This window comes from Notolepis coatsorum (genome assembly GCF_963971535.1).
Source record: "Notolepis coatsorum genome assembly, chromosome: 1".
In the NCBI taxonomy this organism is placed as follows: Eukaryota; Metazoa; Chordata; class Actinopteri; order Aulopiformes; family Paralepididae; genus Notolepis; species Notolepis coatsorum.
In genome coordinates this window covers 40,931,007-40,947,781 of record NC_140165.1, presented here as the reverse complement: position 1 = coordinate 40,947,781, position 16,775 = coordinate 40,931,007, and positions in this window count along the sequence as shown.

Below are 16,775 nucleotides of genomic sequence, written 5' to 3'. Positions count from 1 at the left end.
CCCCGCCAGGCGCTCAGATGTGAAAAAAGCGCCCCCTATGTCTCCCAGATGGTAATGCACCATTTTGGATTGGACTCAATGAAAATGGATGAGAAAAAAAAACTCCGGAATCCACATTTTACTTCTCACGCATGTAACCGGAGCCGATCAGATTCATTCTGACCCTCAGCACAGCGTGTAATATGTGTTTTACAGTATACACGTTGGATCAATAAAAGGATTGATTTTTGGAATGGCGATCAGGAATTGGAATAATCCATTTGGATACCATCTGATCTCAGGGAAGGAATCTATTTGACCAGTCTTAGGATAATCAGACCCGTTTTCACGGAGATATAAGCTTTTCCCCTATAATGTGATATGGCTGTTTGACTGTAAGAGCGATCAGGAACTGAGAGAATCGATTTTCAGCGTGCGGCACCAGCGTGCACACGTACACATACTATCGATAATCTAGCGTTTATTTGAAAACGATTCATAAATAGGCCGAAAATGACAACGTTCTAGAATATTACAGTACAGGGCGATTATCATGGAATCTTTTTTTTTCTTCATGAAAACGAGGGCTTTTCAAAATGCTATAAAACGGAAATGAACCGATAAAAAAACAATCCGCTTCAACAATGTTGACTGGAAATGAGTCAGTGATAATGCGACAGGCAGATTAGACACATAGCCATAATTTAAAACATAGATTAGGCAATATTAATGCTAACATTGCAGTGGATGGTGGGCATTCAAGCACTAAATGTGCGCCCCCTGTTGGGCACTGAAAGTGTTAAAGGTCAAGTTTTTCGGAAATTAAGAAAAGGTTCAACATGGGGTTTTGAGTGGGTTTCATGGTCATCGGGGTCACAACACTTTAAGAGAGCCATGTAAACTAAAATAAAACAAAAACCGAAAAGTAAAGATGGGAAAATCCCCCAAATTGGACACACAAGGTTTTCACCCAACAGGCAAGTGATAAGGTGCAGGGAGAACAAGGTCTAAAATACACCGCAACGTGAGGCTAATACAGCATTAATACCATTGTAAGGCCGTGGGTATTCCTGCTACAAACAGCTGATGCAGAGACATACAGTAGCGCTGAATGTGCATTATGGTTGACCCATTAGCTAGCAAGCTAATGTTAGCAACGGTACGCAACATTAGTAATGTTAGCTAGCAAGCAAACATTGAAGATTTTTTCAATTTAGTTAAGGCCAAGTGCTGTAATATGCTGTAAATGTCATTCTAGAAAGCATTTCATTGGATGCTAAATTATACGCCCCAATGGATGACGTTTTTCTTATAATTTTCCAGGAAATAACAATTCTAAAATACCATTAATAATACCTACAAAACAACTTTTTTGTCATTGTTGGGACAGATACTGGCGTATAAGTGACAATCAGTGCAAGACCATAAAGCAAGATACAAGAACATAACCATAAATCTTTTTTTCATGGGCCATTTAACAATGCACATGTTTTGCAATATAATTGAGTAAAATGTTCTGCAGTAGATGGATCAACACTGACAAACACTAAACCAGCTATTGCAGCCAGCCAGTGGGCGTACAATTACCTCCTCTCTCTCTCACCTACCTACCTACTGCAAACCTACAGAGACCACTCCAAGACAAGAGAGGAAAAAGGCATGTTTTCCCATGTTTGAATGGTTTCTGGGCGCATGTCCAAGGTTTTTAATCCTCATTTCATTGTGCACCCACTCCACCAGAGCTAATGCATGCTTGCTGTGCGAGGGCCAGTGTTTCAGCATCATGGACACACAGCACACTATACCGGCCGGCAGAGACGAAGGCCGTGGTGTGACCGTGGGATTATGCTGCACACTATTTACTTGGCATTTAGGACATGCAAAGTCAAGGACGTCCGTCAAGGAAGTTTAATGGCGGTTAAATGCCACTCGAAATGAACCAATTTTAGTGCCAAGAGCTTGCAACGCTTGATGGACGCAATGCAACTGCACTGCACCAAGAAATCTCCTTTAAGCGTGTTCACTTAGACAACACAGTAGTTCCCCAAATAAGATAGTCTTCTTATTCAACAGATAAAGCACCTTAAAATAAATATATATATATATATATATATTTTATGTCTAGTTCAGTACAATAATAATGATGTATTTTAATGTTTTGCACTTCTTCCACCTTCCTCATTCCACGTGGTCCAATGCAAGTGAGCTTGTTACTGTATTGTAAGAATATCTTGACTTAAGTTGGTTCATTCAACGGCAAAACAAAATAATAATAGTCATTTCACTGCCACACGGCAGAATGTTAACCCTTTATAATCACACAACCTTCTGTCGTGTGACAGTGAGAGGGTTAACCTTCTGTGTATTGTCGCAGTGAAAGGGTTAACCATTTTGGTAGTGCGGCGGTGAAAGGGTTAAGACACAACATATACTCGAGCAGCGAGTACAAAAGAAAATCTAATTAAAAAAGTGAAAATGCAAGCCTAGGTAATTTTGGAGTCTAATGTGACATAGCATTCATAACTACAGATGTGGATGCTGCATTATGGATTGAGGTGAGTACAATATTGATACCGTCTCTGCAGCCTAGAATATACAAGGAAGCATACTGTATATTATGCAGATGCCAGAATCTAATCTCCTGTGTCTCCTATATACTCCTGTCATAATTTCCGTGTTTCTGTCATCTCAACAAAGACAAAATGATAAGGGAGAGAGTGAAATATCCCCTTCCCTGTAGGAGCGGCGTGTGAGAGCGACGCTCGCAGATCTCAGTGTTGAAAATTTGAATGTCCTCAGAGAGCCAATTTGTGTGACACGCACAGTGGTACAGACACAGAAACAGCGGGAAACAAGTTTAAGACACATGAGCAATGCGACAGCCTCCACATCTGTCAGCTTGGTCTCAGGATTGCGTCAGTGCTTTGACAAGAGGAGATCCACACAAAAAACAAGAAACAAACCCAAAAAAAATAATATGTAGGCAATGTTATAGCCCCAAATCAGAATTATTCGAATAATTTGTATTGTTATTGTTATTTTTAAATTGTACATAACGATATATTAGCAAGATATACTCATGTACATTCTTGAAGAGATTGATCAGTAGAAGGAATATAAGCTTTTTGGAACTGTTTTGGAACTCAGACAGTTTTTCGAAGCAGCACCAATGTAAATTTTTTTTTACAGCTGTTAAAAACAGCTAAGATGGGTGGTCGGGTGGCGTAGCGGAGATTGCGCTTGTCACCAATGCAAGAGGCTGCGGTCTCGACTCCCGGAGTCAGCATTGCCTGCGGCTTGGGCCGATCGTCATACTAACTCGTTTGGCTGAGTTAGCGGGAGGGAAGTCGTGGGTGGTAATCTGGCGTTGTGGACAGCGACACCTACAGGTCAGGTCTGGGCGCCTGCTCAGCGAAAGGCAGGAAGTGGTGAAGGCAACGTGAGCTCCCACGCGTTACACTTCACCAATGAGAGTCCTCGCTGCCAGGTGAAAAGAGAGCCGCTGGCTGTCTCCGCATGTGTCGGAGGAAGCATGTGGTAGACTTCAGGGTTCCCTTGTACCGACCAGTAGGGGGAACATGCGCACAACGACCAGGTAGGGGAGGGGGGGAATTGGCATAACGTCTAAATTGGGATGGGAGGAAAAGCATAGAAAATCAGGCGGAGAAAAAGAGGATAAAAAAAACTAAAAAATAACAGCTAAGATACCATTACAAATGCATATGTACCCTGCTGTGTGTTAGTCTTTGCATTAAATATGTTTTCACTGCAATTTATTTATTTTTTGGTGGTGGGGCTACCCATTTGTTTACGTTTGGATCATGGATTGGGCCAGAGTGTGTGCTGTTGTATCTTTATTGTATTATCCCTTTGGTTTTTTTCCACATGGAATCCACTTTAGAAAATGGAGGATGGAGTGGAGGAGAAGACTTTAGCGTGATTCTGAGATATTTTGATCCCCTGGCGTCACATGCGGGTCAAGAGGCACAAGTATTTTTAAAGAAGCTACTAGGAACTTTCGTTTTGTGTTGATTTTTGTAACCCCTGTGGACAAAGGTGGTAGTGTTTCCTGGAATGAAGACTGCATTGTGAAGATCTTGATCCAGCTAGTGTGTGCATTTGTTTTGGATGCAAGTGAACAAAAGATGCTAATACTATTAAAATTGTCTTCTCCTTTTTTTTGCTTTACTTGCTTTGCTCAACAAATGCAGCTAACGTTACATTCAATGATATATTCAACTGAAATTAGCTACATTCAACTAACGTTAGCTACATTCAACTAACGTTAGCTATTCAACTAATATTAGGTGCATTCAACTATTGTTTGCCTTCAACTAACGTTAGCTGCATTCAACTAACGTTAGCCATTCAAGTTCAAGTTCAAGTTTCTTTATTAGTTGTCATACAGGAGTACAGAATACTTTTATACAAAATGCTTCTTTCTGTTACGCTCCAGAGACTGTGCTAGACAAAAATAGATAAGTATAAAATAAAATAAGTATAGCAGTATAAAATAGAAGTCACGTACGTAGAGTGTTCAGTATGAGTGTTCAGTATGTTTCAAGTTTCAAGTTTCTTTAATAGTTGTCATACAGAAGTACAGAATACTTTCATACAAAATGCTTCTTACTGTTACGCTCCAGAGACTGTGCTAGACAAGATAGTATCAAATAACATAGTATAGCATGTAATTTAGAAGAAGAAAATGAGGTCACAGTGTTCGGTATAGACATATGTACAGTGTTCTGAGTTACCATATAATATACAATACTATGCAGTGTACTAATGTACAGTACTATCTAGTGCAAAGCAGAAATGGGATGAGGTACAATTTAGGTACAATTTACAGTAAGGTGTACGAGTTGTAGTGCAATCCTTCATCAATAAATATAAAGTGTGGGGAGTGGGTGCTACAGTGTGTTTGTTTAAAGTGGGTGTGTGCTATAAAGTGTGTGGAGTGGGTGCTACAGTGTGTTTGTTTAAAGTGAGTGTGTGCGTGTGGATGTGTGTGCTATGTGCGTTTGGTGGTTGTTGTTGTGTAGTGTTCATTCATTGTTCGTTTAGCAGCCTGATGGCCTGGGGATAGAAGCTTCTTCTGAGTCTTTCTGTGCTCGCCTTGAGACTCCGGTATCGCTTGCCTGACCGCAGCAGTTCAAAGAGGCAGTTGTTCGGGTGACTGGAGTCTTTAATGATTCTCTTAGCCTTGCCCTTGCAACGCTTGTTGTAAATGTTCTGGAGGGTGGGGAGCCCCCCTCCAATTGTGCGTTCGGCTGAACGTGTCACTCTTTGTAGTCTGCTTCGGTCTTGTGCAGTGCTATTCCCAAACCAGGAGGTGATGTTGCCGGTCAAGATGCTCTCTATTGTACATGAGTAGAAGTTCTTAAGGATCTTCTGACTGACTTGGAACTTCCTTAGGCGCCTGAGGAAGTAGAGGCGTTGTCGTGCCTTCTTCACAACACTGTCAATGTGTGTGGTCCATGTCAAGTCCTCGGATATGTAGGCTCCGAGGTACTTAAAGCTGTTGACTCTCTCAACCGGTGCCCCGTCGATGCTGAGGGGGCTGTAGTCCTTGACCCCCGACCTCCTGAAGTCCACAATCATCTCCTTTGTTTTGCTGACGTTCAGGGAGAGGCTGTTTTCCTGGCACCATCCCGCCAGGACCTTGACCTCTTCCAGGTAGGCCCTCTCGTCGTTGGCAGAGATCAGGCCCACCACCACTGTGTCGTCAGCAAATTTGATGATTGTATTGCTACTCCGCTGAGCCACACAGTCGTGTGTGTACAGGGAGTAGAGGAGGGGACTCAGAACACAGCCCTGGGGGGCCCCTATGTTGAGGGTGATGGATGAGGAGGTGCAGTTGCCTGCTCTCACCACCTGGGGTCTGCCAGTCAGGAAGTCCAAGACCCACTGGCAGAGGTCATAGTTCAAGCCCAGGTCCCTGAGCTTGGCTATGAGTATGGAGGGGACTATGGTATTGAATGCCGAGCTGTAGTCGATGAATAGCATTCTCACATAGTTCCCCTGCCTCTTGTCCAGGTGTGATGCTGCTGTGTGCAGCACATGGGCTATGGCATCCTCCGTGGACCTGTTGGGGCGGTATGCAAATTGCAGGGGGTCCATGTTGATGGGGAGGGAGGAGCAGATGTAGCCCTTTACTAGCTTCTCAAAGCACTTCATGGCTATGGAGGTGAGAGCTACAGGGCGGTAGTCGTTGAGGCAAGCAGGCTTGGCTTTCTTGGGTACAGGGATAATAGTGGACTTCTTCAGGCAGGTGGGGATGACAGCCTGTTCTAAGGACAGGTTAAATATGTCAGTGAATACTGGGGCCAGTTGGTCGGCACAGACTTTTAGGACGCGGCCGGGGATGCCGTCCGGACCTGCTGCCTTCCTGATATTCACTTTTTTAAAGGTCCGCCTCACCTCATGCTCTGTTACCCTGAACACTGCGCCTCCATCAGCAGCCGACCCCCCCCCCCCCCCCCCCCCATTGCCGTGGCTTGTGAGCTGGTGTTGTTATTACCAGCATCAAACCTCGCATAGAAGGTATTGAGGTCATTTGCTAAGGAGATGTCACTGTTCAGTTTGAGGGGGGCGCCTTTGTAGTCTGTCATCGTTTTGAGCCCCTGCCACATAGCTCTAGAGTCAGCTTGTTCAAACTGGAGTTCAATTTTATCTCTGTAGCGCCGTTTGGCCTCTGACACTGTCCTCCTTACGTTGTATCGCGCCACCTTGTGGTCATTCATGTTGCCTGCCACTAGGCCGTCGTTGTATGCTTTGGTGCGCTCTCTCAGAGCTTCACGGACGGATTTGTCTACCCAGGGTTTTTGATTTGGGTAAACTCTCATTTTGGTAGTGGGGATTGTTTCTTCCACCATAGTACAAACATAGTCCACCACTGTCTCCGTGTAGACATTAATGTTATCTGTGTCGCGGAACACATTCCAGTCTTTGCAGTGAAACGCAGACCGGAGCGTCTCCTCTGACGTCAAATCCCATTTCTGCACCTCTCGCGAGACTACAGGAGTACTTTTGATTCTCTGTTTGTACATTGGTGAAAGAAAGATTGACGCGTGATCTGATTTACCAAAGCCACTATCAGAATGAGCCTTGTAGCCACCTTTAAATTGCGTGTAACAGTGATCTAGGATGTTACCGCCTCTGGTGTTGCAAGTCACATGCTGATAGAAGTCAGGTAATACCTTTCTCAGATTGGCGCTATTGAAATCGCCCAGCACCAAAATGGCGGCGTTAACGTTCGCCACTTGTATTCTATTTACCTCGTCGTGGAGTCTGGAGAGCGCAACGTTGTTACTGGCTTGCGGTGGAATATACACTCCGATCAGGACGATCGCCGTTAACTCCCTCGGGAGGAAGAAAGGACGACACTTGATGGTTATATATTCCAGTTCTGGGGAGCAGTGGTTGGATAATTCCTTCACGTTAGTTGGATCGCTCCAATTTTTGTTAAACATGAAGGCAATACCTCCTCCACGTTGTTTACCGGACTCTGCTGTCCGATCCTTGCGATGGATAAAGAAGTGATCGGCTGGTTGGATTGCGTGGTCTGGAACCTCCGGTGTGAGCCACGTTTCGGTGAAGCAGAGAACGTTGTAGACATATGTACAATGTTCAATGCAGAGTAGAAGTAACTGAGTTACCATACAATACTATACAATATACTAATATACAATATACTATATAGTGCAAAAGAGAAATGGGATGAGGTACAATTTAGGTACAATTTACAGTAAGGTGTAATGAGGTATGGGTTGTAGACAGTGCAAATTATTTACCAATAAATATAAAGTGTGTTCAGGTGTTTTAAAGTGTGTAAAGTGGGTGCTGCAGTGAGTTGTTTGTTTAAAGTGAGTGTGTGCGTGTGGATGTGTGTGCTGTGAGTGCATTTGATGGTTGTTACATAGTATTATTGTTCGTCAACTAACATTAGCCATTCAACTAACATTAGCCATTCAACTCACGTTAGCTACATTCAACTAATGTTAGCCATTCAACTAACGTTAGCTACATTCAACTAACATTAGCTGCATTCAACTAACATTAGCCAGCTTTGTTTTAGACACCAATGTAAATTCATATATTGATGTTAAACCACATCTCGCAATGTAGTATTTCGTAAATAAAATAGACATATTACACAGACGCACTCTGCCATACAGTAGTTAATGTTAAATAAAGCCCATTTGAATTGAGAGAGAGCGAGAGTGTGTGTATGTGTATGTAAGCTTTTTTTTTTTTTATCTGAGAGAATGTCCGCGAATGTCCTCAGACTCCTCACGCAGGAGAGGAGAAACGACTGCAAAAAGTCGAGTCCCGTGGATATTATTGCAACAGATAATTCATACATTATTATGTTTAGAATTTGGATGGGGGGGTAGGCTCTGATACCAGTCTCACGCCTCTGCGGGGGTGTAAGTGTAACACCTATTCACAGCGCACACGCCGCTATTGTGTGTGTGCGCGCGTCCATGTATGTGCGTTTCGTGACGCGATTGTAGTTCTTATCGCAAATGGAGATTATTACAATCATGCCATCTAGCAAGAATTAAACGTATTTACAATTCGTATTAGGTTTAGCAAGTTGGGGGACGTATACCTTACATGTCAAAGCACTAGAAATGGCAATTTTTCTATTTTTATCGATTTCTGAAAAGATGTCCTTTTTGAGCATTTAAGAGGGATTCTAATTTCTTTTGTTGTCCGCCGACGGGTTCAAAGCTCCAGCGTGACCCCTAAGGGTTAAGGGGGAAGAAGGTAAATCTAGGAGCCATTGAAAATGTGACTGCTTGGAGCGTGTGCTTATTGGGAACACATGCCTGTTCAGAAGTGCACAATTGATTGGCCCAGAGTACCGCAGTATTGCTGCTTGCAGCATTCTTGAGAACCACGCAACCCATCAACTTCACATTGGACACTGCACTCACTTGTGCTTTCAGCAATACACCCACCAAGTGTGATCGATCGGATGAACGGTTCTCGAGATACACAAATTACAGACAGCATGAGGGCTATTTAAACTTGTGATGCTGCTACAGTGCCCCCTACAGGCCAAATGGCACCACATTTGTCAACGTCACTCAGACAACATGTCAACTCACGGTCAACTCAAAGGATTCAGGAGATATCTATATTTTGTGTAATATTAGCCCTGCCCACAGCAGTTGAGCAAACTTTGAGGGCCAGCTATAGCAAAACTGTAAGAAATATCAGTACCAGAGACGTATACCAGGGACACGCATTAGGTGGCGATTGCTCGTAATTTGTAGGAGTAGAAAAAAAACTAATTTGGACAAAATGCTAAATGATGGAAAATTATGGATAGTTTTGACTGGATAATATTCGACTGGTTCACAAGTACAATTCAATGTTATAGCGCCACCATCTGGCCAAATGGCAAAAAAAAATTAAGCTGCACTCCCCTCTGCCCTCTGTAATACACCCGCAGAGCGTCGGCCGTATCAAAGGTTCTTGAGATACACGAAGGACAGGACAGACACGCGCATAGATTCCTTCCTTTAGAAAGGTTATCGGCTGCCCAACAAGCTTGACTGGTGTTTTCACCCTTCTCCATCACTGTCCCTTTTAGCCTTTTTTCTTTTTCTTCTTCAGTCAATTATTGTATTTTTCTCTTTGCTGATCCTGCCCCAGTATCCGCTGTAACCACAACATACTGTATCAAGTTAAGAAGCCTCCTGCTTCCCTTTAATGAGTGCGGGTCAAGGTGAGGTTACAAGCTAAAATACTATCAGACTGTGTTATATCAAAATAATAAAAACTCACGGAATACATGTATAATATAGGATGGATAATCAGGGTCGGGAAGGGTGCTTTCAAGGTGGAATGTGTCTTTTCAAATTGAATCCAACAAGCACTTTTTTGGTATTATTTATTTATTTATTTAAAAGTATATGTAATCTTTTGAATGAATGAATGACGTTTATTTGAGCCATTTAGCATGAAAAAAAAACTGATTACTGATTTGTGTAATTTGATTTATACAGCGTTTTCTTTTTTTCTGTAGCCAGATTACTGTAATTGTACATAATCCATTACCCTCTGCCTTGGAGAACAAATGACACGGAACGTTGTTTTGGTCCAAAGTACATATTCAGCAGCTTGTCAGACTGTAGACTGAGAAAGACATCATTAGAAAGGCTTCATTGAAAGACTTCAAAAAACCAGACATTTGTTTGCTGTTCTTTTCACATGCTGTTTTCAATTAGCCTTTAGTGCTAAACTGTTTGTGCTCACCAGCCAAACGATGTCAATGCCAGACGAATGGCAAACCAAATCTGTGTTGGCTACAGTACTGCAAATGTAGACAGGCAGCCTAGCTAGAACAGAGTCTAGCCTACAGGGGTATAGCCTATTATTCTCGTAGGCTATCTATCGTAAAGAGTAGGAGTTCCCCTAACTTTCTCGGCCTTTAATTGGCTGATATAAATCCTTGTCTCCAGAACCATTCTGTGTGCGTTTGAGAGAGGGAATTGGTATCTATATTCTTGTCTCTGACCCTGGAGAAGACGATAATCGTGTTTCTCATAATGGTGTTGTGTTCCTTTTAAGCTTTTTGTGTCCCAGAACTAGTGATATATTATACTGTATACTGTATGTGATATCTCGCTCGGAGCGCCTGACAGGTAATGTTTATACTGGGGAGCGCATGAGGCAGAGAGCTAGAAGACCACGTCACAGCCTAGGCCGCGTCATAGAGGGGAGGTACGTACCAATCTACCTGCTTCATACACTTGATGTGACAGCACCTGTGTGGACCGGCTAGGCTGAGGATTTCCCCTACTCACCTGAATGAACTATGATTTCTCCATTCTTACCTGGAACCTCACATTGTACAGTAATTCCCCTGAAGAAAGCCTAAGTAGTTGTTTATTCCCCTGAAGAAGACCTACATTATTATTATTATTATTACGTATATAGTATTGTATAGTATTGTATATTAGTACACTGCACAGTATTGTATATTGTATGGTAACTACGTCTACGAACATTGTACATATGTCTAAACTGAACACTGTGACCTCTTTTTTTTTTTTTTTCTTCTAATTTTTACTATGTTTTTATTTCATACTTATCTTGTCATGCACAGTCTCTGGAGCGCAACAGTAAGAAGCATTTTGTACAAAAGTATTCTGTACTTCTGTATGACAACTATTAAAGAAACTTGAAACGTTTCCAGACCATCCTGATTTATGTAAATACTTTTATTGTGAATAAACAAGCCTGTTTGGCTTACACACAATGTGTCTCCTGAGTTTGGTTTGGTTCAGTCGCCACAATACATAGATATGATTTGTTTATTTAATTCACATCACATCCAGATGGGTGCCCTGGCTTCATTCCAGTGACGTCCAGTCGTTTTCATTCAACATTCAACATGGCCTCCCCTCAAAACCTGTCACAGATGTGACCTTACTGAGATGATGGCTCCTATTGTCTGGTGCATGACCCCCCCCCCCCACCTCCAGCTCCATTGTGTTGTTAATACACTCCACCCCAGCAAAGCTGGAGCAAGGCAGTGTGCACCGGTCAGCAATTCAACACCTCAGCCAGACAATAATATTGCAGTACAATGCCCCTAACAGTGGCTTATTCATTTTTTATACGCTAAGGCTCTGTAGGTTCATGCGTTCTTTTTCCTTTCTTGTATTCCCCAAAGGACATTCCTTTATTGTATTATAATACGTATCAATTCTTAATTGATCTTTCTTTCACATTCATATTTAAAAATGAGACTGAGGGAGCTTGTAGTGAAATTGGTCGAATATTGTCCATAAACAACTTAATAATAAGAAGGCTATAGAAAAAATAAAAACAGACGAGCCTGCCAGGATTTGATCCCAGGCCAATCTATGCTGCTCTCTCTCTCTCTCTCTCTCTCTCTCTTTTTTTTTTCTTTCAACGCTTATTTAACCAGGCAAGCCGACTAAGAACACATTCTTATTCACAGCAACAGCCTGAGGGAGCAGTTGCTGTAGTTCTTAATTGAGTCAGCCAGACAGCAAGGGAGACAGGAGAGAGAGAGAGAGAGAGAGAGAGAGAGAGAGAGAGAGAGAGAGAGAGAGAGAGAGAGAGAGAGAGAGAGAGAGAGAGAGAGAGAGAGAGAGAGAGAGAGAGAGAGAGAGAGAGATGGAAGGAGGGGTCCGGCTGGGATTTTATCCCAGTGCTGGGAGGAAAGAAATTCAATTTGAGACTACAAGGGGTTTCTCAACCACTGTACCATCTCTGGGCCTCAATGCTTTGTTTTCTGCCCGGTCTGTGTAAAGCACTGTGTTGACCTTGCATCATAATGTAGGGTTTTTATACTCCGGAGTGCAACAGACAGCCTCTCCATTGTGTTGTGAATCTGCCAATCCCCTAAAGCGGGACGCAGGCCTGCTGTGCAATGGCCCGTCTTTCAGCAACATGGTTCAGTGGCCTGCGGCAGATTTTTCCGAGGCAATATCCTTGGCTAGTTGGGGGTCGTTTTGGTTATTTGGTTCCACATCCATCGTTGCTGTTTCCAAATAAAAGGGTTTTTAGAAAGTCCTTATGAATGTGAACACATGCAGTTGTTTCATATCAATATGACCACTTTTCTAAAGATGAGCATCTCCATAAGCACTGCGCTCTGTGGGTTGGTTGGTTGGTTTGTGGATTGGTTGGTTGGGTGGTTGGTTGGTTGGTTGGTTGGTTGGTTGGTTGGTTGGTTGGTTGGTTGGTTGGTTGGTTGGTTGGTTGGGTGGGTGGTTGGTTGGTACTGTAGGTTGGTTGGTGGGTTGGTTGGTTTGTTGGTTGACGGGTTGGTTGGTGGGTTGGTTGGTTGTTTGATTGGTTGGTAGGTGGGTTGGTTGGCGGGTTGGTTGGTTGGTATGTTAGTGGGTTGGTTGGTTGGTTGGTGGGTTGGTTGGTTAGTTGGGTAGTTGTTGGTTGGTGTGTTAGTTGGTAGGTTGGTTGAAGGGGGGGTGGAGAGGGGGAGGTGAGCATGGCCGTAGCAAGCTATGAGGTCACCAAATTTTTTTTTGTCAACGACCGGCCCACTACTAGGCTGGGACAGCGGCCCATTAGTACTGACTGACACTGGGCTGGCCCAATCACATCTCTTACTAAGCACCCCCCCGCCAGTCGTGCAGGTACATGACTGAGAGGGGGGCTGGTACATGACTGAGATGGGGCTGTGGTACATGACTGAGAGGGGGCTGTGGTACATGACTGAGAGGGGGCTGGTACATGACTGAGAGGGGGCTGTGGTACATGACTGAGAGGTGGCTGGTACATGACTGAGAGGGGGCTGGTACATGACTGAGATGGGGCTGTGGTACATGACTGAGAGGGGGCTGTGGTACATGACTGAGAGGGGGCTGGTACATGACTGAGATGGGGCTGTGGTACATGACTGAGAGGGGGCTGTGGTACATGACTGAGAGGGGGCTGGTACATGACTGAGAGGGGGCTGTGGTACATGACTGAGAGGGGGCTGGTACATGACTGAGAGGGGGCTGGTACATGACTGAGAGGGGGCTGGTACATGACTGAGAGGAGGCTGGTACATGACTGAGAGGAGGCTGGTATACATGACTGAGAGGGGGCTGGTACATGACTGAGAGGGGGCTGGCTGCTACATGACTGAGAGGGGGCTGGTACATGACTGAGAGGGGGCTGGCTGGTACATGACTGAGAGGGGGCTGGCTGGTACATGACTGAGAGGGGGCTGGCTGGTACATGACTGAGAGGGGGCTGGTACATGACTGAGAGGGGGCTGGTACATGACTGAGAGGGGGCTGGCTGGTACCTGACTGAGAGGGGGCTGGCTGGTACATGACTGAGAGGGGGCTGGCTGGTACATGACTGAGAGGGGGCTGGTACATGACTGAGAGGGGGCTGGTACATGATTGAGAGGTGGCTGGCTGGTACATGACTGAGAGGGGGCTGGCTGGTACATGACTGAGAGGGGGCTGGTACATGACTGAGAGGGAGCTGGTACCATGTATTGTGCATCATTGTAGGCCAAACCATTAAAAAGTTAATTTCCACGGCAGCCATTTTGGATTTTGGTCTCTCACAAATTGTTTCCGCCTTTTAAAAAAATACACCCCGGCTAAATTAGTTTATTAACCCTCCTAGATGACAAATCCATTGAGAAACGAAGTGCCACAGATGACCCAACTACTAGATCCCTATCGAATCATCATAATATTATTTAAAAAATAGGATAAGGGTTCCCTTGATAAAGATGCATACAAAGGCTGTATAATATACAACACCTGTAGCTCAACTGCAAAAACAGCTTTTTTGATTTGATTAGATTTATTTGGAAATTAAAAACACATCATAAAAACGAATTATCTTGACCAATTTGTATTCCTGAGGATATCACCTAAAAGCATTCATTAAAACACTTATTTCCAAGGTGGTCCTCAATGGAAGACATAAAAACACAGCACATATACAGTAGCCTACTCAACTGCACATTTTGGCTCAACTGCAAAAATGTATGGCTACTTATGTATTAGCCCAGGGGTTCCCAAACTTTTCAGGCCAGGACCCAGAAAATAAGGCGTCAGAGAGCCGCGGCCCAATGCACATCGTCAGGCTTTTTTTTTCTTTTTTTTTCTGCCAGGCGACCGATTTTTTAAGCCAAATATCACTTCAATCCTATTAAGTTAGTTCAAGTTAGTTATTCATTTATATGTGCTATTTATGAGAGGGCTAATAATGATAATAATAATAATAATAATAATAGTCTCATTAAAATACTATTGTTGCTTCGGTTGTTTTCAGCGTTTTATGTGCATAATCTGTTATTTAGTTTGAAATGTTCGTTGAAATAAGTAGATTTTCCGTTTTTGTTTATTTATTAAAGGGGAACTATTTTACTATTTATTTCACTATTTGGGCACTTTTACACAATTCCTGTGAGTCTATGGAACACCTCTGTAATATATATATTTTTTTTATTCATTGTTTTGTATTTCTAATCAAGTCCTCAAAAACAGCATTTTTCTACCTCAAGATAATCGAGCTGTTTTGAGCCTGGGCTCCTAAACCACTGTGCAGCGGCGTCGTCCGCCTGAACATTAACATGCAGCAGTGACTATATGACATCACATATAGGCACATTTTCAAACGACTCAGTTCAGTGAGGGTGAATATTGTGAGAGGAGAATTGGAAGAATGCGCCAATATGAGCATTTTGAGACATAGATCATATTAATATAAGTTCACATAGCTAGGAAACAATGCTAAACACTCAAAAAGGCCATTTATAAGATAGTTCCCCTTTAAGTTAATATAAAACCATCATACCACCACCATAGTCACATTTTAGAATACAATAGAATAGAATTTTAGAATACAACTAGAAACACTGTCCTGGCCTGCTTCTAAGTTCAGTGGCCTGACAAAAAAAATTAAAAAAAAATTAAAAAATTAAAAAATAAAAAAAATAAAAAATAATTACTTTTTTTTTTTTAATCATCTCGCGGCCCACCCATGGCTGCTCGCGGCCCACCTTTGGGTCGCGACCCCGACTTTGGGAACCACTGTATTAGCCTACAGGAAAAAACACATTCACAACAGGCAGCAAAGTTTATTTTCAGCCAAGTATGGTAATAAGGTAACTATTAGGATATATGGTATGGATTACTTACTCTTAATAACTTATTACTATCTGTGGTAGCTCTAGTCTCCACCTACACAAATTGTTTTTGTGCTGTCCATTGATCATCCACCTTCACGTGGTAGGCACATTAACTGTATGTCAAACTCCCCAAACAAACACACCATTGATTTAATTGCCATATAAATCACATAAAAATATCTAACTATTACTCCTCTCTGAACATGAATATAAAACAAAAAGGTGATCTATTAACTGTGTAAACCTTATGCAATATTCATAATTTAAATACTTGAAATCTGTATGAACTGAGTAGTTAGTATCAAATGAAATAAGATGGAACAGCTCCATGCATTCATTGAATAAATAACTATTTGCTCATTACCAGTATGGTATTGTTTAAATTGTACAGCTTTTTGCACATCTTTGTCAGGGAATTCCAACAATTCTGGACCTGAATGTACCAGTTAATTGTAATCATCTCTCTCTCCTTATGTCTAGTCAAGCCAGGTTGTGGAGGAGAGAGACAGGGATGAACAGGCTATAGACTACTTTGCCCATCCTGAGCCTGCTATGATGTAGGACTTTTTACATCACCACCCAAAACAAGATTCAGCCAAGAGCGAGTGAGTACACTGGTCCACTTGTCCATGGCACTTACTACCCATTTGTAGTGGGTTGGGGGAATAGTAAAGTAGGTACGCATATTTAAGGGGACCGCAAGAATAGTGTACTGGTGGGTGGTGTCCGACCGATTATAGTGGGCCGGTCTGGGCCAAAAAAATAAATGGACCTCCCTAATTTCTAAACCCTGGCTACAGCCCTGGAGGTGGGAGAGAATAAAGCTGACTTTAACACCTGTCTATCAGACAATGTGTGCATGTGTGCGTGCATGGTTGTGTGCATGTGTGTGTGTGTGCATGTGTGTGTGTGCATAATGATGTGGGTGAGTGCGCATTCTCACCTCTGTGCATATACTTAATTGTGTGCCTGTGTATGTGTGCATACTTGCCTGTGTATGTGTGTGTGTGTGTGCGTGTGTGTGTGTGTCTGTGTGTGTGTGTGTGTGTGTGTGTGTGTGTGTGTGTGTGTGTGTGTGTGTGTGTGTGAGTGTGTGTGTGTGCGTGCGTGCGTGCGTGCGTGTGTGTGTGTATAATGATGTGGG